This window comes from Tachypleus tridentatus, unplaced genomic scaffold (genome assembly GCF_004210375.1).
Source record: "Tachypleus tridentatus isolate NWPU-2018 unplaced genomic scaffold, ASM421037v1 Hic_cluster_2, whole genome shotgun sequence".
Lineage (NCBI taxonomy): Eukaryota > Metazoa > Arthropoda > Merostomata > Xiphosura > Limulidae > Tachypleus > Tachypleus tridentatus.
Window position 1 is genome coordinate 22,626,209 of NW_027467782.1, and position 26,292 is coordinate 22,652,500.

General features: G+C 35.5%; 1 long non-coding RNA gene across 2 annotated transcripts; it reads right to left on the reverse strand.

Annotated features, from left to right (window-relative positions):
- LOC143243401 (uncharacterized) lies at nucleotides 1-24,844 on the reverse strand. 2 transcript variants are annotated; one of them, XR_013024470.1, is made up of 4 exons: nucleotides 24,546-24,844; nucleotides 8,888-8,945; nucleotides 7,868-8,027; nucleotides 1-2,918 (listed from the first exon to the last, which is right to left on the reverse strand). It is a non-coding gene; the product is annotated as an uncharacterized LOC143243401 (long non-coding RNA). The 2 variants fall into 2 exon arrangements; XR_013024471.1 differs by lacking the exon at nucleotides 8,888-8,945.
- Nucleotides 24,845-26,292: the final 1,448 nt, after the last annotated feature.

Here is a 26,292-nt window from a genome sequence, read left to right on the forward strand (position 1 = left end):
TCAGTTTTAGTTTTTATTTCTTGTTTTTCTTGGTTAATTTTCGTGGTGTGTACAAATTTTTCTAATGGCTTTTCAAAGGATCATTATTTACGTTATTTGCCATTATTTATTATTATTTATATTATTTACATAACTTATCATTATTTACTTTAGCATCTGTTTCAAAGTTTTGTATTTTTTGTCTTTATTTGTACATTAATTGTACCTCATTAACACAGATATAATTACAAGTTTTTCTCAGCGGACGTCTTAGGGTTTTCATTTTCTTCTTGTTTTCTCTTTCTAATCTTTCAGTCACATCTCACAGAAATTTTTATTTATGACTCATAATGACAAGTTGGATATGAGGATTAATTATTTGTATTGTTAATGACACTTTCGACTGTTGGTAAAAATATTCTATTCTTAAATTTCAAAATTATGAGGAGTATTTTAAAAGGATGAGCTACCAGTTGTTAGTAACCATTCCTTCAATTGAAATCAGTTATGCTTATTGTCAGTAACCATTCCTTCAATTGAAATCAGTTATGCTTATTGTCAGTAACTATTCCTTCAGTTGAAAACAGTCATATTTGTTGTAAGTATCCATTCTTTCAGTTAACATCAGTCATATTTGTTGTCAATAACCTTTTTTTCACTTAACATCGGTCATATTTGTTGTTAGTAACCATTCCTTCAGTTGAAGTCAGTTATGCTTGTTGTCAGTAACCATTCCTTCAGTAAATATCAGTCACACTTGTTGTCAGTAACCATTCCTTCAGTTAACGTTAGTCATATTTATTTTCAGTAACTGTTCGTTAAGTTAGCACCAGTCACATCGAAACTCATTCTTTCCAGATCCACAGAAAATCTGAAGTTAGGCCTAAATAATGATTAATTTCTGTCAGGTGTGTCAGCTAAAATACATACTTTTGTATGAAAGTCTTAGTAGCACTAAGTTTCACATTTGTATAGCATAGAATCCTTATTATATCACTGGAGAGGAAAAGGTTTTGTATGTCTGGTTAGATTTATGAAACATCAATTAAAAATTAGCTATCATCAAATAATGTTAATGGTTAGGTACGAGGTTTAAAGGCAAATGTAAAAAGACAAAAATTGATATTGAGATGGATTTTGTCATGGCTGTGTTTGTGGAGTGGTTCTACAATATCTTTGTTTTTCTTTTTAATAGAATTAGAGAACGGCTTTGCAAAACAGATGCAACAGGCTTCAGAGAGCCATGAGAAAGCTGTAGACATCTTAAAGCAGCAGCTACAAGATCTGCAGAAGCAGATGGAAAGCAGTCTGCAGGGAGACACTGACACCAAACTACAGGTATGATCTCTTACTGGTATCTGCTACTAGAATAGGGCCCTCAGTGGTTCAGTGATAATTTTGCAGGCTTATAACACTAAACATTGGGATTCATCACATGTGGTGGGCAGATCGCAACTAGCTCATTGTGTAGAATAGCAAATATAGGTTGAGAAATGAGATAGACACTTTAGAAGAACATCTTTAAACAACTACAGTATTAAACCAATAATAATAATGATAATATACAACTTATTTCATAAAATTAGAAAATTCATTTACAAAATTTTCTGGATGTTTGTTATTCAACTGATTACCAATTTTGTGGAAACAATACTAAAATTATTTCAACTTTCCTACTTTGAAGTAAGTTTGTCAAAAAATATTTCTACGGCTTAATTTTCTGTTTTCTTGAAATAAAAGATATTCCATATTATTAACTTTTCTATTTTAAACTTGTTTTCTTAAGAAAGTCTTATAAGCAACATGGCATAAATAAAATATATAATTTTCGAAAATCAACTTGTATATTACTGGTAAGTGTGTTTTGTTTTTTAAGAATGATTACCATTTCATTCTCCAGTATGTTGCATTTGTCTTTATAAACTGAAATTGTTTATACCCAAATCCAGGACTTTAAAAATAGGTAAACTTCATCGGTATTGAGTTTTAACAACGAAGCCTGATAGAAGAGACTCATTGTCGCTTAACTTGGTCAAGCAGCTACCCAGTAATGATATTATTTTTTTATTTCATCATTTTAATGCCCTCTAGTGGAGTAATTTTATGAAAGAGATACATTTCCATAAATTTGCTGATGTGACAAGCTAATGTTTACTAAAATATTCATTTTTTTCTACATTAAATAATGGAATATTTTTAATACCCGTGTAGATTAATGATTTTATAATCCCACCCCCAAACCAAACAAACAACATACACTCAAAGAAAGTAAGTGAATTTATCTACAGAAAACACTTAAATATTGTGTGATATGTTAATATCATTAGTGAGTTTTAGTCTGTTTTAAACAAAAAATAAAAACACACTTATATGAAGGGTAAAATAAATAACATACTAAATCATGGATGATTATATTATTACTTACATATAAAGGTATAAGAAAAGAGGCTACAATGTTTGTTTGTTTGTTTGTTTGTTTTTTATGAATATTTGCACTAAGCTACAAAAGGGCTAATTGCTTTAATGGTCCCTAACTTTGAACTGATAAACTAGAAGTATAGAAGACAGTCAACAACAATCTACAGTCAACTACTAGGTTACTCTAATATAATATAAGCATATAATTATCAAACTTATAATACACCAATGGAACAAAAAACGAGATCTTGCAGCAACTGGCTGCAAACTATAGACTTTTGAATTCACAATAATGAAACATTTAGCCACTCACTACCAACTCGTCCCAAATAAAAACACATCTGTGAGAGAAAAACTACATCATTAACTATACTATTGGTTATACCTGTTGAAATAAAAGGAATACATTTTCTTTGCAGAGGGTTCTTGATCAGAAATGTTATCTTGAGAAAGAAGTAGAAAGCCTTCAAACTGTACTCGAGTTCAAGGTTGCAGACATGCATCGCCTTCATAAAGAAAACCTGGAAATGCAAAAAGAGGTTATTTTTACTTTTTTTATTGTATTTTTATTGCAATATTTATTTAGGCTTTAAATATATAAAAACAAAGAAATATAGGCAGCTACGCTACACTATTGCATTGTGTTAAGTAACACAGTTTCACATTGTTAGCATCAAATAGTGATCTGGACATATTATATTATAAACTATGTAAAAATAGTTAAACAAAATAATTAACCATTACAATCACATAGTGTGTGTGTGTTTCTTATAGCAAAGCCACATCGGGTTATCTCCTCAGCCCACCGAGGGGAATCGAACCCCTTATTTTAGCGTTGTAAATCCGGAGACATACCGCTGTACTAGCGGGGGGGCCAATCAAATAGTTATGTAGATTTATTACTTATGCAAGTATAGTCAAATACAAACAACATATTGTTTGGATCAGTGAGCCGTATAGGCTTGTCACATTATTCGAGAGCATATATATACTCTTCAAAAAAAGAAACGCAAAAGGCAAAATTTGAGAAAAATTGTTAACAAGTTTATTCCGGGTAGTTCTGTATGACATGTGTGAAACTTTACGCATTCACTGCTGAACATCCAAAGTCTGCAAAGGCGAAGTCCACGCTCACTAGTTGAAGTTTAACGTCATTCAACGTCAAAAACGAGTATGTCCCCGTGAGCATCAATAACTGCTTGGCATCTCCTGCCCATGGAAGCAATGAGATGACGAATCACATCCTGTGGAATGGCTGTCCACTCAGCCTGCAAAGCTGCTGCAAGCTGAGATAGAGTCTGCGGTGGAGGTTGTCGCCGTCACAGACGTCGGTCCAAATCGTCCCAAAGATGTTCTATGGGGTTTTAATCTGGTAATCTGGAGGGCCAGGGAAGAACGTTGATGTTGTGGTGTCTCAAGAAGACAGTGGCGCGTCGGGCTGTGTGAGGACGGGCGTTGTCATGTTGAAAAACGTCGTTGACGTTCATCATGATGGGTTGCACATGGGGCCTAAGAATCTCGTCGACGTATTGTTGAGCCGTAAGATTCCCTCGAATGTGCAAAAGGTCTGTTCTGGCACTGTAGGCGAGGGCAGCCCACATCATGACGCTGCCATCACCAAATCTGTCAACTTCCTGCACACAGTTTGCTGTAAAACGTTCACCTCGGCGATGGTCAACACGGGTCCTTCCATCCTGCCTACGAAGCATAAAACGTGATTCATCGCTGAACCAAATATGCCTCCATCGTCGATTAGGCCATACCCGATGTGCCCGAGTCCACTGCAGCCGTGCTTGACGATGTTGCTGGGTGAGGATGACGCCTCTGACTGGACGTTGAGGTCGGATTCCTGCATCTCGTAGACGGTTGCGTACGGTCTGATCGGAAATCCTACGTAGCCCTGGTATGGTTTAGGCAGTAGACGTCGCAGTGGTGATCCTATCCCGAAGGTGACGTAACCGGATGTAGCGATCTTGTGCGGGCATGGTCACACGAGGTCTGCGAGATGGACGGTCACGAGTTGATCCATGTTGTTGGTGACGATTCCATAGCCTTATGATGGTGCTTGGGTGGACATTCACAGCTCTGGCAACATCTGATCGAAATTCGCCTCCTTCCAAGGGACCAATGGCGTTGTTGCGCTGTGCTTCTGTCAGTCTTGGCGTAACTGTATTGCGTGTCGGTGGCTTAACACTGAGCTATGGAAACCGAGAACCCGTCACTTTTATAGGGATTTTGCACATGTTGCACGTGCAGAACATGCAGATCTCTCGAACAAATGTATTGGACACGAATGCGCTTTGGCGAAAGATCCGATGTTTTCCTCCGTTTTCAAAGTGCACAACTTTTATTGTCATTTTGGTCTGACAATTAGTGCCTTAACACGTGTAACATCACATACTCTGAGCTTGTAACGTTATTACATATATTTCTCTTTAAAATAAAAAATATCCATTTGCGTTTCTTTTTTTGAAGAGTATATACTGTTAAACACACTATCACATTGTTTGGATCAAAGAGCCATCTTTTAGAATTGTTACATTATTATAGAATATGTAAACAAGTTTATTTGTTTATATTTCAAATTAAAGTTTAATTTTGTGTATTAAATCGCTAGTTGGATAAGTTACCATCTGCAAGACAAGAGATTCAGAAGCTGAAGGCAAGAAATTAAGATTTACAAGCGATGTTGGACGAGAAAGTTCGAATTGAGAGGTAATAGGAGTTCCAGCAACTAGACTACTGCTAAGTCCAAAGTGAACTAAATCATTTGAAGTTGTGATCAAATACGATTACCAGTTTACAGGTTAACTGTAAACGTATGACCAAACAGCAAACACCACAATCATAATTAAGGAGTGTCTTCTCATTTTACTGATTTAATTCCAAGTTTATTTGCATTGATATCGTTATTGTTTGTACAGTTATTGTTAAAGATTAAATTAAAACAACAATTATTTGTAAGAACCTTTTGAGATTTTAATTTCATATTACGTTTTATTGCTTTCTTCTTGACACAAAAAGCTGGTGCCAGCTGTTGTTATTTATTTAGTGTAACTGTGTAGTGAACTACATTTTCCTTGATACAAGTGAATTAACCATAACTATGTGTATTTGTTTCAATTATAATCCATTAAGAATATATCCAGTTTAGATTAAGTTACTTTTTGTATCTAATTGTTTAACATAATCAGGGGAAACAGTAGTGTTAACTTCTTTGATATGATTTATTTTATCCTCATTTCATCCAACATAATGTCATAATGAGGCTTAACATATCCCACGAGAGTGTCATTAGAAGTGATCTAGTCCATTATGGGTTTAACTTTTGTTTTTTTAGAACAATGAGTGTTTCTATTTAGCTTATTGTGTTAAGTAATCTATGAATTACTTTTAGTTTCAATGAAATAATTCGATAATTTTAATTTACTTTTTTCAGGATTTCTCTTAGACTATAGTTTAACCATGTTCTTCTGTAATTTGACAATACTGAAAGTAAAATATAGAAACCTTAAAAGTAAAATATTTATTGAACATAAAATCACAAATTAATTCTAATATAAAACAACAGCAACTTTTACTGTAGACAGGTTCTAAGATCAATTATTACGACAGCTCAGCAGATTGTGACATTTTAATGATTACAACAGACAGTGTTATTTTAATGATTACAACAGACAGTGCCATTTCAATGATTACTCTCGTGACTTCTATAAAATTACTGTTAACTATATTTATGACTTAATCACTTAAGTTGTTCATGAGTAAACATAAGATCGTAAACTTGACTTATTAGTTGTTAATAGTACAGACTCAAATTACTATATTTCATCTAATCTAGTCAAAGACTGTCTAATCTGATAAAAAAACTAATCATAATTTAATCGAGCATAACACAGTTCAAAACGTGTTTTGTAAAAGTGTGTATAGAAATAGAACACTTATTCCACCAATGACTTTAATTATAAACATGTTACTATGAACTATGTAAACATGACAGCTCATTATTAGAATCAAACAACTATCTAGACTTGTTATGTTGTTACAGACTATGTAAACACCACATCTTTAAGGATCAAATAATGTAATGCATGCATGTGGAGGTTATTTGTTTTTAATAAAAGTATATCTGCAGAAACATGAAACGATTTTAACACAGCCACCAATATAAAACAGGTTTTGCTTTGAAACTATACATTATACATTAAGATATGATATTTGTCCCATCACTGAAAATCCATTAGTTTAAGCATTAGCTCAAAACTGGGAATTTTCAGCTGTCTGACATACCACAAATAGTTCTATACTAAAATAATTTGTACCTGGTTTATAATCCATCAGTTGTCAGATATTATTTCTGACAATATATGTCATGAAAATAAGAATAAAATAAGATTAACTTGTACAAAGAACAAACTAGATCTGTTTTGCTTTGTTCAAGAAAATCGTTAGATAGTAACTGTGGTCTGACTAAGTTTGTCTTTCATATTTCAACTTGCAGACAGTTAAACAGTGAAAGTCTACACCTGAAGTAAGAGTTTGAGAAAGAGATTAAATCAAAGTCTCGATTATCTATGGAGAAAAAAGAACTTCAGTGGAGACTGAAGTTAGTAATGGAAGTAAATGTTTTGCTGTCAACAATGTCTGATTGTACATTTTGTTAATAAGATAAGTACATAAATGAAAAAATACCCAATACCAGGACACGAATGTGGTGGGTCATTATGTAGAATGCTAGGGCGTTTTTTGTTTTTTAGGTACTAACGATGTAAAACACAAATTGTGTTTGAGGGGGAGGGAACATCCACTACCAAGTTCAACCTCATATGTGTAGTATAAAAGAGAAAAGGAACAGTTGCATCTTTACATTCTTTCACTGTTTGCAGAAAAAGGGTGGTTATTGAGAGAAAAATTTGAATGAATATTTAGAACATTCAAAAACCTTTAATATTCATTTATGATTTTTAAGTATATAAAACATTATAAATATTTGATCTTTATGAAAACTTTGAAATCTTTATCTAGAGTCATCGGAAATCCTGGATAAACTTTCACATGACGAGTCACTGTTGAAATGTCCAGTTCAAATGTCTATGTTCCTGAATGAACTCTATACCAGTCAAACACAGGGAGGAAGAGGTTCTGGCAATCACAGACAGGTCACTGCTTGGGGAAGTTCTCCAAATAGGGTGTCAAGTCGTAAAAACTGTAACTATTCTGGTAGACCATCAACTGAATCCTCACCTTTTACACCTACTGCAAAAAGATTCGATATTCCAAGCAACCTGATTCTGTTAATGGTGCTCTAAAACGATCTCATTCAAACAAGTAATTAATATAAGAAAGGGACAGAAACGATAATTCTCGTATCACCGAAGCCCTTGATGATCAGAGTACAAGAAAAGAACATACAGAGAATGATGATCAGATATCAAAACAACAGAATAATCTCAATTTGAACGTGCCTCACCCAAGAAATGATGAACGTGAAGATGAAGAATCACATCCAATGACAGGTCATCACCATGATTCTATAAGATCGGTTGCCTTTTGCCCAAACAGTATGACACCTTCACTGAGCGTTTGTTTCGATGAAGGTTCCAGACTTCTCGAGTTCACAGACAACGAAGCTCAAGACAGAAGAGAAAATGAACACTATGAATGGACATTGGAACTCTAAAGACTTCAGCACTTTAATTCTGGTCAGTTTTAAGAGCATCTCTTATCTATTTTGACTATCATAAATTATATAAAATTTATAGAAGAGACTGGTTATGTCTAAGAATAGTAATACTTACATTTATTTAAATAATTAGTAAACCTATTGCAGTAACATTGTAAATAGGATTAGAAAAGACGAAATACTTATGGTATAAGTAGTAAAAAAATATATAGCTAAGAAAAACTTATCACTGCTTGTTGATTTTTTTTCTCCTAAGACTTCAAGAGCTATACTTATTTTACCAGCATTGTTACAAAAATATTTGTTTTTATTATGAAAGTTATTTGTAGACTATACGTTAATCTTGTAAACAAGTATCTGTACGTCGAACAAAAAACCTAACATCACGAACAAATATCTATTGCCAGGCGGTCGTTTGATATTTAACCCTATACAGTGCATAGTGTTTCCGACTGCGTATCAGAAGTTGTAATATATCTGTTATTTACATATGTTTCTGATGATATTTCTAAAACTTTGAACTTTATATTTGGTGAATTATTTTGGTTTTTTAGCGTAGTTTGAATATTTTGAAAGTGTTACATAATAGCTCACAATGGTATAGCTTGTTCAAAACATTCCAAAACGTTTCATTTTCATATAGAATATAACTATATTGATCTTATTACGTACATGTGCTACTGTATCTCTAAAGATCTAACATTATTCTATAATGTTGAATATACGAGTAAATATTTTACTGTTGATCTACCCTACATTATATCAAAGCGAAGTCTTGTGGGTTTGATTTTTCAGTGCAAATCGTACCTTCTGCTTCAAAGCACGCTGTCAGAGTCGACATCTGGCGGTGTCCTTCGTAAAGTTTCTAGATGATATATAATGATATTTTTTTTGTCTCTCGTTTTAAAAAAAACAAAACAGTTTTCTAGTTATATTCGAAGAAAAACTTTTTGTATCATAAAATACATCAAATAATGGCGAATTGTTATTTATTTGTTGATATAATTCAAAATTAAGTTTCATTTGTATATGAATAGTTTAAAAATTGAGGGTTAGCAGTGACGAACAGATGCAGTGACTATGACTAAGCACGCCCTCTATATTCCTGCACTCAATTACACAACCACCTTCAAACATGTGGTCAGCTATCGGCCAGTTTCCTCTTTCTTTGTGAAGCTGACAACAACCAAAGAAGGTCGAAACGTTGTTCGATCCTCCACATAGAGCTTTCTCTATCCATACCAGCCTTTTTTACATATGTTTACTTGTTTGTCGTGTTGTATCGGTGGCTCAAACAACTTTGGCAATTTTCTCGTCTGACATCACGTATCTTGGCCCAGCTGTAGCTTCCAGCGACGGGTTTGTTGCAATTTCCTGCTCAATCGTGAGAGAATTGTTCAAGTAACTGCCCGTGTAGTTTTGTTCTTGTGTCTTTTATCGGTAACTTTGTCGTTCGTCCAGGTAGAAAATATAGACTTTTATTCAATAATGGTCGAGGGAGCCCATTTTTAATTTCACCCAAAGTCTCCTGAATTGGTGGATTTTATTGGTTTAGTTTGTTTTGAATTTCGCGCAAAGCTACACGAGGGATATCAGCGTTCGCCGTCCCTAACTTAGCAGTGTAAGACTAGAGGGAGAGCAGCTAGTCATTACCACCCACCGCTAACTCTTGGAATACTCTTTTAGCAACACATAGAGAGATTGACTGTCACAGCCCCACGGCTGTTTTGGTGTGACGGGGATTGGAACCCGTGACCCTCAGATTACGAGTCGAGTGCTTTAATCACCTGGCGATTTCAGGCCAGGTAAATTAAAGGGAAGGCATTTTATAAACCGCACCCCCCCGCCGACTCATAGACTAATCGATTAATGAAATTTGACAGTCACTCTTATGACCCCTAAGGCTTTTTCCGTAGAATGTTTTATTCTACTGAGTAGTCAGTTAGGCCTACTGACTAGATATGTGTGATATACTTGGTTACAGAGTGTGACTGAGCATCTCTGAGGTCTCCACATGAAGTCTAAAGAACTACCAAGATAAAAATGTATATTCACAGAAACAAACAATAATACAATCACAAAATAAAAACATAAAAAACGAGGGCAACTGGGTGCGTCGAACATGCAAGATTGCTGTTAAACTGTGATTGAATTCTCATTATCTACGTGTTTCCTCCACTCTGTAAATTGTACTATCACTAAAAATGAAAACAAACAAACAAATATCCATGTTATTAAAAGTTAAAACCTAAATGTTATTCAATGAAGATTAGTAAAACCATTATAAATCACAAATGCAGCACTATTAACTTCAGCAAAGCAATGTTAAGTAATTTATAATTAAAGCAGAAATCAGCTCTTCCAAAAATCTTTCATAAAACCTCTTGAAAGCTGAAAGTTACTTCCATAGAAAATAATAATGGTTCAACCAAAGTTAAGTGAAAACCACGATAAGTTAAACAATACTGTGGCTGAAGGCTCAAATTAACTTACAACTTTAAGAAATGTAAGAAACTAAAAAATTATGAAAAGTTCCTAATTCTAATAAATTCTTTCTTTTCTTTTACAAGGACAAACTTGACTTTATACTTGAGAACATATTGGCATTAAAAAGAAGCTAAGATCTGCACATGAACGCACTTAGCACATATGATCCTTGTTCACTGTGAATTAATTAGAACGCCTGGACGCGGTAGCCTATCATTGTTATTCCATGATCCATTCACTGATAGGGAATACAGCTTTCAATTATGTTTGAAACATGTTATCTTCCCTGCATGAAACTTGGCTACTTGCTAAATACTGAACTTACATCTTGTGTGCACTCAATGAAACAAGGAAGATTGAAGAGCCTATTTGAGCAACTCTTTGTGTCCACGTGGTAAAATATTAAGAAACAACAACACAATTTTGAAAAACTCATCTCCGTTTAAAAAAAAAGTAGAAAACACATAGTACTTACCTGTAATACATCCCAAAATGTGGAGCATGATAAATGTTTAGTGTTTTGATGATCCAAAGAAGTTAAACGTAATTATAACCAAGCAATTCTGACAAGGAAAAGCTAATTGCCCACATAAATTTAAATCTAAATACTTCGCAGAGAAAAACACTTCAGACAGTGAATAAAGTAAGAGATGTTGATATTTTTCTGATAATATCACGTGCATAAATGTATGCCATGTTGCACATTACTAAATAGCACGGCCATATGGTTAAGGTATTCGACTCATAATCTGAGGGTCGCGGGCTCTAATCTTCGTCACACCAAACATGCTCGCTCTTTCAGAGGTGGGGCAATATAATGTGACAGTCAATCCCACTATTCATTGGTAAAAGAATAGTCCAAGAATTGACGGTGGTGGTGATGACTAGCTGTAGTCTTACACTGCTAAATTAGAAACGGCTCGCGCAGACAGCACTCGTGTAGCTTTGCACGAAATTCAAAACAAACCAACCCAAACTTTACTAATGCCCCTCTCTAATTATCACCTCCCCCCCGTATTTCTATAAAGCTAACCTTGAGTAACAGTAATATTAATCCAACATATATTCCACACACACAAAAGCCCCCTTGCTCAGAAGTCAACGAACTTCAAGCACGAGTTTGATAAAAAGTTAGGTTTTGATTCCATTTTACCAGAGAGCGACTATTGTTCTCTATGAAAGAACGTAGTTTGTTATTAACCAATTCACTCACCACTTTCATGTTTGTAGAGTTTGTTAAACCTCTGAGACTATGGAGTAAGCAAGCGATACCTAAGGAATACTCAGACGCTGTATTTATACCGTGAAAGTCTGCCAAAAGAAAAAAAAAACACAAAGCAAAAACGGTTACAATGTTCTCCTTTCCACACGCCTGCTTACTGAAATGACCAGAGGGTGGTAGTCCAGATGTCAGTTGCAGAGATACTAAATAAAAGTGGGAAATGCAACACACGTTCGGACTAGAGGGTTAGGAGGAGTCTAGATTTGATATTTTCTTGTTTTTATGAAAATAGGTTGGCATTTGTTGTCTGAGTATTGGAAATATAAAAATCCACGCAGTGTCCGCCGATCATTGAAAGTTAGACTTCATTAATTCTACTACAGAGATAACCCGTCAACGTTTTACACTTTAAAAAAAACGCTTTCAAACTGAGAATCCTATTACTAAAGGCAACGTGCTAACTTCCGGGACCCGCATTGCTTTTCTTTCCAGATTGAACGTGGTGAAAAAGTAACCGGGAAAATAATGGGGTAATGAAGTGAAACATATTGCTGCTCTCTATATGAAGTATTTACAATATAACTCATTAACGTAATTTGAATTATTGTGCAAAATATCTTACAACTAAGGAACTTTCTGACTTAATAGTTGATTTTTCAAGCAGGTTTACAACGGGCTATGTGTTGTTGTCAACCACGAGAAAGCTAACCTTGATTTTTAGCAGTGTAAATCCGTAAGGTTGCTGGTGATCCACGTCCACTGGAAGACTTGGCTGATTACACAGAAGCATTTTATTAAATACTTGATGAAAACCTTAATACTTTGCCTTTAAATGTACTAACTTTTATGCGATACCTAGTATTAAAACACAGAAAAGCGAAGTAATAAAACGCACCATACTTTCCTTTATTTTTGTGAGAAAATAAAAATATATGAAATAATAAATATTAGATTGCTTATAAAAGCTATAATTAGGAACATTAATATTTCCTAGTATGTGAATAATTTTAAAATCTTATTTCTGTTATCATAGTGTTTGTTTGCTTAAAGTATGAAGATTCACGATGTGTTATCAATATTGTACTTTCTACATGGATCGCACCTCGAATTTTGATATTAAAAGATTTCAAGAAGCTCGTATAAGTTTAGGAAAATATAAATATTTCTTACGTGAATGTTATGATTTCAAGGATTTTTTGCGAACCTTAACATCATGAAAGATACAATAGCTTATGAGAATCTAAACGATTTAATAAATACGTTATACTCTTTTATTTATTCAAGCGCATCAAAATAGACAGGAAATAGTAAATACTGAAAATAAAAATGCAATAAAATGCAGATGGCAGTAAAGCCACTTACTAGAAAGGTGTGACAGTTCAGATAATGCTGAATTATCTAGCAGTAAAAATAATAAAAATTGTACGTTTTCTATAAATTGCATATTCGGATATATGTTACTCTCTTATTTTTCATCTTTTTATACCAAGTAATTGAGCTATTCTTGTTTTCGTATTTTAGGCTTAGTTTGTTTTTATACTTTAAGCTCGGCTTTTTTTTTCGTTTGGGTTTAGTGTGTTTTGTTTTTTTAATTTAGACTCAGTTTAATTTTGAAATTGTTTTTCTGAAGCAGCTAGAGAAATATTCCATTGCCAGGTAGTTACGAGCACTGCGTGTTATTTAGTGTGCACTAAAATATTTAATTCACAACGACCTTTAAAAATCATGTTTGTGCATTTTTTTCGCATTCCTTCAAATTAGAACTTTAATAAGATTAAAACAAGAGTGAAAATTACATTTAAAATCAGTTTTGTTGTTTACATCTTCTGTGATGAATTCCAAAATAAATCAATTATGAGGTATGTGATTAAAACGTTGCACTGAAACAGAACTTTCGTCACCTTTCATAGACTTAAGAAGCCTCAAAGCTTTGACACTGGAAGACAAAGTTATTGTATTTGCTCAAATAACACAACTACGTCTGAGAACAAAATATACAGTTTTAGCCATAAGACATGAATATAACTTAAGTAATATAATTTTACTATACAATTCTTGCCATGACCATATTACTTTTGGTCGAAAGTACATGTTAGTGTCTTCAGATAGGTGAGTAATGTGACTACAGTATGGCGACGGTCAGAACATGCCATTGGATGCACATTAATGTTACCAAGTAATACTTAGAACATGCCACTGGATGTTTGTTTTGATGCCATCAGGAGGAAGTTCAAGTGTCTTAGAATGTTTTGTTGTCATTATGTACACCTTGAACTGAAACATAGAGTAAGTTGACGTGAGAAACAGCTGTAACTGAAACATAGAGTAAGTTGACGTGAGAAACAGCTATAACTGAAACATAGAGTAAGCTAACGTAGTAAACAGCTGTAACTGAAACATAGAGTAAGTTGACGTGGTAGACATTTATGACTGAAACACAAAGTAAGCTGACGTAGTAGACAGCTGTGACTGAAACAGCTATAACTGAAACATAGAGTAAGCTGACGTAGTAAACATCTGCAACTGAAACACAGAGTTAGCTGACGTTTTAACCAGCTATAACTGAAACATAGAATAAACTGACATGGTAGACATCTACGACTGAAACATAAAGCAAGCTGACGTGATAGACAACTATGATTGAAACATAGAGTAATCTGACGTGGTATACAACTATGACTGAAACAGCTGTAACGTTGACGTAAGTTGACGTAAGAAATAGCTATAACTGAAACATTGAGTAAGCTGACGTGAGAAACAGCTATAATTAAAACATAGAGTAAGTTGACGTGAGAAACAGCTATAAATGAAACAGAATAATCTAACGTAGTAAACAGCTGTAACTGACACAAAGAGTAAGCTGACGTGGTAAACAGCTATCACCGAAACATAGAGTAAGTTGACGTAAGAAACAGCTATAACTTAAACTGAGAATAAGTTGGTGTTGTAGACAGCTATGACAAAGAGTAAGCTGACGTAGTAAACAGGTATGACTGAAATACAGAGTTAGCTGATGTTTTAAACATCTATAACTGAAACATAGAATAAGTTGATGTGTTAGACAGCTATGACTGAAACATAGAGTAAACTGGCGTGGTAAATAGCTATGACTGAAACATAGAGTAAGCTGACGTGGTAAAAAGCTATGACTGAAGCATAGAATAAGTTGGTGTGGTAAACAGCTATAACTGAAACGTAGAGTAAGCTGACGTAATAAACAGCTATAACTGAAACACAGAGTAAGCTGACGTAATAAATAGCTGTAACTGAAACACAGAATAAGTTGATATGGCAAACAGCTGTAACTGAAACAGAGAATATGTTGACGTGGTCGACAGCTATGACTAAGACATAGAGTAAGTTGACGTCGTAAACAGCTATAACTCAAACACAGAGCAAGCTGACGTTTTAAACAGCTGTAACTGAAACAGAGAATAAGTTGATGTGGTAGACAGCTACGACTGAGACATATAGTAAGCTAACGTGGTAGACAGCTATGACTGAAACACAGAGTAAGCTGGCGTGTTGTTACTTCACATCTAGTGTGATGTTCTTAGTGTTTTTAACTGCTAAACACTAATATTCCTCTGCATCGTGTTGAATAATTGACCAAATATATTGAAACGATCAACGTTACATGAGTAAAGATAGTCACGGTTTATAGCTTTGTGGATATATATGATATATTTGTAAAGAGGTGTATTGATTGATCAAAATACGATTTGTCAAGCATGACTAATGGTTCCAGTGGTGAGTGTGATGATTATGTTTAAAATTGTGTTTATAACTATTTGAATGGGTTGAATCTTTCAAAACCCGTATTCACATACAAAATCTACGTGGGTGGAATTAATCAATCGACTCTTTGTGGGAGTCAAAATGAAAAGAATTAAGTAGGAAGAAGTATTATTATTACTGTGAGTCACGAAGATAGTGGAGTTGTTGTCGTGCAGAGGTACACAATGAGTTATATACACTCTTTCCACTAAGAGGAATTGAGCCTCGGATTTTAGCATCATAAGTCCGTATGCTTACTGCGGACCGTGTGTTTTGTTTTGTTTGTTTGTTTGTTTTTAATTTTGCACAAAGCTACACGAGAGCTATCTGTGTTAGCGGTCCCTAATTTAGCAGTATAAGACTAGAGGGAAGGCAGCTAGTCATCACCACACACCGCCAACTCTTGGGCTAGTCTTTTACCAACGAATAATGGGATTGACCGTAACATTATAACGCCCCCACGGCTGAAAGGGCGAGCATGTTTGGCGCGACGGGGATGCGAATCCTCGACTCTTAGATTACGAGTCGCACGCCTTAACACGCTTGGCCATGCCAGGCCGGTATGGCGTCATGAGAGCATTTACTATTTAAAGTCTTATAAGAGGATGGAACCTGAAAGAAGATCATTCAGATGGAAGGGTAATGTCTTTGGGTAATTTCGACATCAGATTGACTCAAAGCATCCCCACAACTAAACGCAGAATATAAGGTATTCATGGAGGTTGTAAAATCAACAAAACCCCCAGTGGCTCAGCTGTGTGTCTGTAGACTTACAACTCTAAAAACCGAGTTTCGATACCTGTGGAAGGCAGAGAACCGATATCCCATTATGTAGCTGAAATTCAACACAACAACAACAGAATCAACAAGAGTCCGTAATCTTTTATAACCGACAATGGTTAATCAAATCAAAGGATCACAAATTTAAGAAGAAACCTATTTTGATTTAATAATTTTGTTTACTTGTTTGTTGTGAACCCCGAACGGCACAATGGTATGCCTGTGGACTCACACAACTAGAAATTGGGTTTCGATACCTGTGATGGGCAAAACACAGATAGTTCATTGCATAGTTTTGTGCTTAATTCCAAACAAACACATGCTTGTTTATTGAATTTCGCGCAAAGCTATACGAGTGCTATCTGCGCTAGTTATCTGAATTAGTAGTGAGACTGTAGGAAAGCCAGTTAGTCATCGTCACACACCGCCACCTCTTGTGCTATTCTTTTACTAATTCAAAACAGACAAAGCGGGATTAACCGTAACATTATAATACCCCACGAATGAAAAGGCGACTCTTAGCTTGCGAGTCAAGCGTCATACCCACCTAGTCATAATTGGCCATTGAGCTTTCTGTGCTCTATTCCATCATGGGTATCGAAATCCTATTATTAGCGTCGTAAGCTTGTAAACTCACCGCTGAGCCACTGGTGGCGAACTGATAAGAACAGAGCAGTGCTGTCCAGTTGTGGCAGTTTGTTAAGTATGTCGCAAAAAGTTTGACCAAACGAAACAAAATTAACAAAATAAAAAAAATCTCCACAGAAAAATATTACAAGTACCAACAGGGGTGGATGTCGCGCAAATCAAGGTGAGTTAAAATGTAGTTAATGGGAACCGCTGCATCAGATAAATGGTAACAAGTCAAGCGTACTCGCTGTCAACTCTTGTCAATGTCGAGAAAGCAAGCGACAGTGCACTCTCTTTTATTAAAACTATTTACAAACAATTGTAAATTGTTTCTGTAAATTAAATTTCTGTTAATCTGATTAAGTGGTCTATTGTTTGTCTGAATTTTCTGAAACCAATTTGTTCTTCTGGTAATTTTGATGTCGTCTCCAGGAATGCGGAGATCCTGTTACTAATTATTCTCTATAGAATTTTGCCTACACAGCTGGTCAGGCTGCTTGGTCTGTAGCTATTTGGGTTATTGGCTGACTTTCCTTCTTTGTGGAACATTAATTCATTTGCATGCTTCCAAGAAACAAAGATATAACCAGAATATATTGATATATTAAAAATTGCTGTAAGATGTTCAAATAATTTCGGAGTACCATTCTTAAGAAGAATGGCTTGTATACCATTTTCTCCTGGTGATTTATTTTTTAGTGTTTGTAATTGTTTCTAAGAGTTCTTGTGCTGAAATTGTGTTTGTGTTGTTGGTTGGATAATTGTTTAAGTCTACTGGGAAGAGTGGTTTGAATAGTTCACTGTTGTTTGTTATGAAGTTATTTACTTTATTATTATAGTATGTGTTCAACTCTGGGTCGTTATTTGTTTTGAACGTATTTTGAAGTTGTTGTTTGAGCATTGCACCTTTTTCTTTATTTGTGTATGCTGTGGTGTTATTGTGCACTAAAGGCGGGTATTTTCTTGTTGTTGTATCTGCATTTGTTAGTCTTTTCAGATCAGAGGCGTAGATTTTCCTACACCTGATGGGGTGGATGATTTTTGCAACCACTTATGTGGACTGTTCAATTTGCAAATTGGTAATCTCTGATTACGTGAACCTGAAAGCTGTAAACATGCAGTCACAGAGTAATCTTGTTGCCACGATACTTCAAGGTTTCCATGTAGGTTTGTATAAGTGAGGTGTTGTGAACAGTTTTCAAAATGTTAATAGAATAAAGACAAATGTGTCACAAATTAACTGCCACATGAATTTATTCCTGCACACTGCACAGTATAAAAGATGGCCATTATACTTGACAAGGTTACTAATAACTTTCATTGCATGAATTACGTTTTCAAATATTAATTAAGTTAGTAATTACCCTTGATAAGTTTATATCTTCTGAAAAATTGTTCATGTTGTTTGATAAAACTAATTAAAATGTCTTTGTGAACTCTTGAAAATTACACATCAATACAATGTAGCTGGCTCGGCATGGCTGAGCGCGTTAAGGCATGCGACTCGTAATCTGAGGGTCGCGGGTTCGCATCCGCGTCGCGCCAAACATGCTCGCTCTCCCAGTCGTGGGGGCGTTATAATGTTACAGTCAATCCAACTATTCGTTGGTAAAAGAGTAGCCCAAGAGTTGACGGTGGGTGGTGATGACTAGCTGCCTTCCCTCTAGTCTTACACTGCTGTATTAGGGACGGCTAGGTACAGTGGGCAAACAACCTACTCACTTAAAAACCTTTTACGGAAACCGCAGTGATTTTATGTTCCTCAAAGAATTGAGTGGCAGATGATACAATGTAGCACATAATTGTTCATACTTTTCATTGAAGTAAGATTCATTTAGTTCTCTAGTCTACATGTTACCACACGTAGACCTCCTTTGTGATGATCTGTTTATGAATTCTTTCAGAAGCTTTTCTCTATTTATCTTGTCGACCTCATCTTTGTGAGTGTGACAAGCTACCACATGGTTGAGGCGGCACTGAGACATAGTTGACCTTAACCACGTCTTCAACCGTCTTAATGCGGAAAAGCTGCGTTCACATTCGCAGCTGGATACTGGATATACAAGCAAAATTTTCATGAGAAGAAACACTTCACAAAACACCTGTTTCATGCATTTTACAATAAGTATCCTTCGCGCCTTTTAGAGATACTGCTTTTGTTTTTCCTTTGAACATGGGCAACTGAAACTCGGGCCGTTGTGCAGAGATTTCTGGATAGAAGTTTATAACCGAGTTGTCAATCTTGCCAGATGTGATCATGTTCTCAAGTGCCAGATATTGCCTCAAGTCATTGTTGTCTGCATTGAATCTAGTGGTCAGATGTTCTGTGACTGTGTTCACAAATTCAAAATATTGGCTTCTGTAGTAATCTCTAGCTGTTGCAGAATGGTGTGCTGATCCATCACCTGTGATCCTTCTGGGGAGTATGCGAATGCATGGTAGTTCAACAGGCACTAGATCTAGGGAAGTTACCTTTTCTCAGCTTCATCAAATATCTTGTTGTAATTTTCCTCTGTTCACAATACCCGCAATTCCTTAACTGTCATTACAGATGCTTCAATCATGCCAGATACTGTCGCTAATTTTGCTTTCTATGCACGGTTTAGTTCCTCTAATGCAGCTAATGGATGCTGAACCATTAACAATCCTAAAAATGTCTTTTCTTTGTCAAATCTGTCCAGCATACCTCGTGCTTTCACTGCTACATCTGATTTTTCATTTGCTAATTCAGACAAAGAATCAACAATGTTACTGTGGTGATCATTAGCACATGTAATTGCAGATAGGCGGCACAACCAGCGTGTTAGACACAGTGGGCGGATGTATTTAACTGGATCATTGTGGCTGTTTGACGATACAATATTTTCAGAGATAGTCTGGGATTTGCTTGACCTCTGAAGCAAGACACTGGATAGAATCTCGAACACATTCACAAGCGTCAACTGCATGTTGCATAATCAAGTTAGTCTTGTGTGCTCTGCAGTGAAAAAACAAAGCTGACGGTTGCTTCTCTTTTATTTTTGCCTGGGATCCACTGTACGTACCATTCATGTTAGCGGCTCCATCATAAATTTGTGTTCTTAATCCTGATAGTGTTAAATTGAGTCTAGTCAGTACATCAAGTGTAGTCGAGGATATTGTTTCACCAGTTGTATTGGAAACACTGTACAAACCAAGAAATGTCTCATGGACGTCAAGGTTCTCATCTAAGTATCGTACACATATTGCTTCCTTTTCGGCACCTGTAACATCCTGAGTGCCATCAACCAACCATTAATGCAAAGATTTTACTTTGCTGCACTTCGTGTGCTTTGTTCCCAGTATTTGATGGCTGAACATCTCCATTATTTCATTCTGAGCCTGGGGTGATGTGAATGTGGTTTTCTTTGACAAGTAGGCCGTCAACTCAGGATTTTCCTCTTCCAGGAGCTTCATTAACTGCAGGGAGTTCCCCTCCGTATCAGTACGTCCACGTAATGCTAAACCTTGATGCAGTAAGAAACGTAAACTTTTGAATAATTTGGCTAGACTTCTTTTGCATTTCTACTGCTGCTTCTTTTTTCCATCATGTAGCTGGACAGTCACTAGATTTACATTAAGTGAACCTTCTGGAGATATAGCGAATCTGTGCTGAGAGGAGGATTGGTATTCGTTGAATTTCTGTTTTCCCTTTTTCCAGTTGCAAAAACCGGTGGATATGAAGGTATACTCCACTGGCCTCTCCAATTTCCCTGCAAAAAGGCCTCTATTTTCCGCCTTGGCGAAAGAAAGCATATAACTTTTTGAGTTTGATTGTCGAAGTGCAACCATGGGAACTCATCAAACCACTTGCCCTGGAAATTGATATTTTGCGATTTTGCTTTCTGTCGTGGTATTAGTTGTGCGTCTGGATGATATGGCTTTCCACATTGTATCTGTGGAGTGTCAGATTTTTCATTACTGTACAAACTTCTTTCATAACTGTTTAGTGGTTCATGATGTGCAGTAGTTGCACACGCATTTTCAGACTCGTCCTCTGATGAACATGATATTTCCTCTGTATTGCAAGTTTCTATTCCTTTGCTTGAGATTGTTGGATTATCTATATCTGCATTGTCACTTGTAGTACTACTAACTGGCTTGCATAACTATCTAATATCAGAAAGTTTCAGACGCTTGCTTGTCATAATTGAAATCTGTTTCCCAGATGACTCAACATGCTAAAATACAGTCTTTATTGAAAAACTCTAACGTACAACTAACGAAGATAGAACAGAATGGAAGTAGGACTGAACTGTACAATGTATTTAAGTCGAACTCGCGAACCTCACAGTGACTACCGAGCCGACTGACCTCCTGGGCATCGTTGGGAAAATAATGTGTGCAGGTTATAACACAAGTAATTGCAAGTTTCTCGAAAAATACTTAAACAATTACAAATATATTATATTCCTGTTACAGCTAATCAAACACGTTGTGATATAATGTCTATAAGCACGTCTATTAAATAAAAACACCTAAACAAAAACTAGCAATACAATTAGAGTAGAGGCTTCAGGCCGTTGAAATTGCTCCTTTTCTGTTCTAATTATACAAGAAAATACAATATTTTTACTATCTATAATAAGTAAACATATTGTTCTTTTACCATAAAGCACCAGCCATTTATTAGAGGGCGGTGATAATCTGAAATTTCATGGATTAATGAGGGCCACAAACATAGATCTAATGAACTCTATTGTAAAGTCGAGGCTCAGACAAAAGGGAGCAGAGGGGGGTGATGTAGGGCGCGTATGGATCCGAGCGGCCCGAACATGTCGTGAACTGTACACTATGGTTAGCGACTTCGGCAGCTTAGGAGAGTAAGGCGTTCGACAATAAAACCGACTAGACATGCATGAGAATAAATGGCGTAGGAAAACCGCACAATATAAACATAAGATTGATGCAGCTACAAGCTACAAATGGCCTGCCAGGCCTAGATCACAGGAGTTTACGTTTGGGAGTGATATTTTCGAATTTCATGCTCTGTTTAGTCTGTTGTGATGAAAATTTTACATAATCTTACACTACGTACAAGACATAGGTAGATTCTGTGATAGTGCTTGCAAGCCTTGCATGTATACTTAGGCCTACTGACTGATACTTACGAACTATCGCTTAGATCGAAAAGCTTAGAAGCTCGCCTATATTAGAGATGTGTATGTCGGCTATTGAAAAAGCTTACATCTAGGACTAATTATGTAATTCGATTTGTAAGAACAAACACACAATTTGTAGGCCTGTGATGCAATAAAACAATTCATCAGTCCAAACTAGGGGGGAATTATTGTATGCACCATACCTCACTTAAAATGAAGGAGGGATGTATCCCCATGCCCCCAGGATCTTCGCCCCTGTTTTAGATGTATTCAAAATTGTTTCGGAGCTGTTTTTTCGTTAAGTTTATTGCAGAAGTCTTCCCATTTTTCTTGTTTTAATTGTTTAACTTCTGCTCTAATTTGGTTTCTTATTTTATTTATTTGTGTTTTTAATTCGCTACCTCTTGTGCCCATGTATTGTCGTCTGTGCTTTATTAGTGTCAATAGGTGTTTGTGCGGTTTGCATGTGTTATTCTTAATTTTATGTTGTTGTTTAGGTATTGTCTGATTTGCTGCGGTTTGAAGGCATTCCGTAATTATTTGACAGCAATTATCAATATCTATTTTATTTTTAGCTATTGTTACAATTTTATTTGATAATCGATGGTCTGATATTATTTTCTTCTCTATGTGTGACCCGACATGGCCAAGCGTGTTAAGGCGTGCGACTCGTAATCTGAGGGTCGCGGGTTCGCATCCCCGTGGCGCTAAATATGCTTGCCCTTTCAGCCGTGGGGGCATTATAATGTGACGGTCAATCCCACTATTCGTTGGTAAAAGAGTAGCCCAAGAGTTGGCGGTGGGTGGTGATAACTAGCTGCCTTCCTTCTAGTCTTACACTGCTGCTAAATTAGGGACGGCTAGTAGAGATAGCCCTCGAGTAGCTTTGTGCGAAATTCAAAAAACAAACAAACAAACGTTTTGCTTTATTAGTATATTAGTTTCTGTCTTCTTAACGTTCTTTGTCGGGGCCTTCTTCTCACTTTCAGGGTTCAGTGGCATAGCCTCCAATATATCCAATTCATTAGTTGTTATCTTTTCAGCACCAAGCTGTTTGTGTAAAACACGGTTTTTCAAAACATTCCGTTCTTTCCGAGTTTTTTCTTTCCAGTTGTAGAAAGAAGAAAGAACGTTGCACAATAAGAATCACGTGTTTCAAGACCATTAAAATACATATTATTATTAAATAAGCTATGGATAATAGGTTACAGTTATAACTATAAATGTGTTTCATGCTTAACCAACAAATAATTGTATGGATTCTTTAGACAAGTGTATTCAGTTATAATGTTTCGACCCATGGAACGTAGTACTTCACATGAACCAAAATAATACGTCATATAAAGGTGGAGATCTCAAATTAATACCTTGCTTGAAATTAGATCTATCAACATGGTATCTCGTAAGAAGGCTGATACATGAATATAGTACCTCACATATATTTCTAACAGCAGTGTGAGTACAGAAACCAAAATTGGAGCGCAAAAAATGAACACAGAATCCTACTGTTGAGTTAAAAAGATAATTGGATATTGAGGTCAGATACTCTTCCACCCCAATATCATCAAATGATTAATTCCTGTGTTCCACATACTTTAATTATAAATAAATTGAAAATAACATGTAACTTACCACAAAGCAATGAGAGAGATTGAAATGAATGCTGTCCACCAAGCATATCTGAGAACTCTAGATTTTGACGCGAAGGGAAGCAGTAAGTTAACAATAATTTTAATGTGTATGATTCTTTAAACCCAACAATAATCTTGGTCGAACATATCTAAAACTTTAATTAAATAAATACGATATTTATTCATGACGAGAAATCCACTTAAAATAAAAATGTATCTCAGAACGGCTGGTATGGGTATTAACACTTTTATTGATAAGTACAGAATAACGGTTTAAAACGTTAATACACGTACCAGTTGTTGTGAGATACAAATACGATATTTCTTGGACTTATAATGCATTTTCATATTAAACACTACCCGTTATGGCCAGGTGGGTTTAGGCGTTCGACTCGTAAGCTGAGGGTCGCGGGTTCGAATCCCCGTCGCACCAAACATGCTAGCACTTTCAGCTATGAGGGCGTTACTATTTTACGGTCAATCTCAGTATTTGTTAATAATGGAGTAGCCCAAGAATTGGCGATGGGTGATGATGACTAGCTACCTTCCCTCTTGTCTTACACTGCTAATTCAAGGACGGCTACTGCAGATTGCCTTTGTGTAGCTTTGCGCGAAATTCAAAAATCAAACATATTAAACAATAATAACCTTTAGAAAGTTGACAATTACTTATATATGTATACATATATATATTTACAAGTTAAGCGGATAAATAACATAGAAAAAGGAACGTGTATTATATTATTTGAACTCTTTACCAGTAAAGTTATTCTACTTTAGGGAATTCAGTTAGTTTCATTAGTTCCTGAGTTACTTACTTTAAAAGATCATCGAACAGGAACTTATGTAGTTTCTTCAGCTATACTTCACCTTTTTAAATTGTCAAATATGATGACGTCATAGTATCACCAAAGGGTATTTTGTAGAATTACCATGTCATAACAGCCTGTCATAGCCTTCTGTCAAAGTGCCCTCTGGTGGGTTTAACTAGCTACCAACAGGTATCCAACAAGCTCAGGACATTTATACTTATTTTTTTAAATTATACAGTGAGAAACCAACTAACTGCTTTAAATCCTATTTAACACTATTAATAACACACTATTTACAATCCAATTAAGATAATCACCAAGACACAGTTTTATGAATTCATTCTCACTGATATATAAATAAGTACATAATTATATACTTATGTTATAAGGAGAAATATATAGTTATATAACAGAAAATCAGCTGGTTTTCCATCACATTTATTTTGTTAGACAATATAACAAGGGTACAACTGGTTTTCCAAACACACGTTATCAGACTAGATAAATATCTCACCATTCTCTTCAAGATATTTAACTCATTATACAACTCAATATGAAACAGTTATATTAACTTCGAATCACAAAAGGTGTAAGGATATATAACAGAAATCAAACAAACCATCTTTGATTAATTGCTGTTCACTTACCGTTTCAAACTTTATAATTAGTTTCTTCACTTATTATGATACTTAATATGTTTATATGTAATGAATCGTATCCACTGTCTGGTAAGTTTTCTTTACAACACAAAAATATTGACAGAAATTTTTACAAAGTTTTCTTTACTGGATTTTCAGTGTGAATTTTATATGTGAATAACAACAACATTTCGATGACAAACATTGAACGCTGTAGTCACTGATCACGATGTTTTTCGCAAACTTGATAACAATTCTTTTATTCAGAAATGCTAACGTTTTGATGATCAAATATTATTATAATCCTATATTAAAACATTTGTTTTTATTTTGACAAATTACTTTTATGTTAGTTCAAAAACAAAATACTGTATACAGTGTATACTGCAGTGAAGATTTGAGAGTGTGTGTATATTTTCTTCTAACAGCTACATCGAGCTATCTGCTGAGCCCACCGAGGTGAATCTTACCCCTGGTTTTAGCGTTGTAAATCCGTAGACGTACCGATGTACAAGCGGGAAGCTGTTTTGGTAGACATGGCGTTTTAATTAAATATCTTTAGGTTTTCTTGGTAATGATGTGAAGCACACATGTGTATGAACAAACATATGATACCAATATGTATCATATTGATAAATCACATGGGTGATTTCGATTTATCAATTATATATTGATATATATATCAATACATATCATACCAATATGTTTGTTTGTTATTCAATTTCGCGGAAAGTTCGAGATGGCTTCTAGCGCTTGCTGTTCCTAATTTTGAAATAATATACTAAAGGAAACACAGTTATCAAATACCATTTGTCTGAATGTTTGATCCCATCTTGAAACTGTGTAAGGGGATTGACCGTTATATTAAAATCCCTAACTTGACCACTATTTTTCTTCTTACTAGAAACCCATAATACACTCGAAGTAAAGTTTGTTTGTTTCTTTTTCAAATTCAAGCAAAGCTACACGAGGACTATCTGTGCTAGCCGTCCCTAAATTAGCAGTGTAAGACAAGAGGAAAGGCAGCTCGTCATCACCACCCACCGCCAACTCTTGGGCTACTCTTTGACCAACAAATAGTGGGATTGACCGTCACATTATAACGCCCCCAAGGC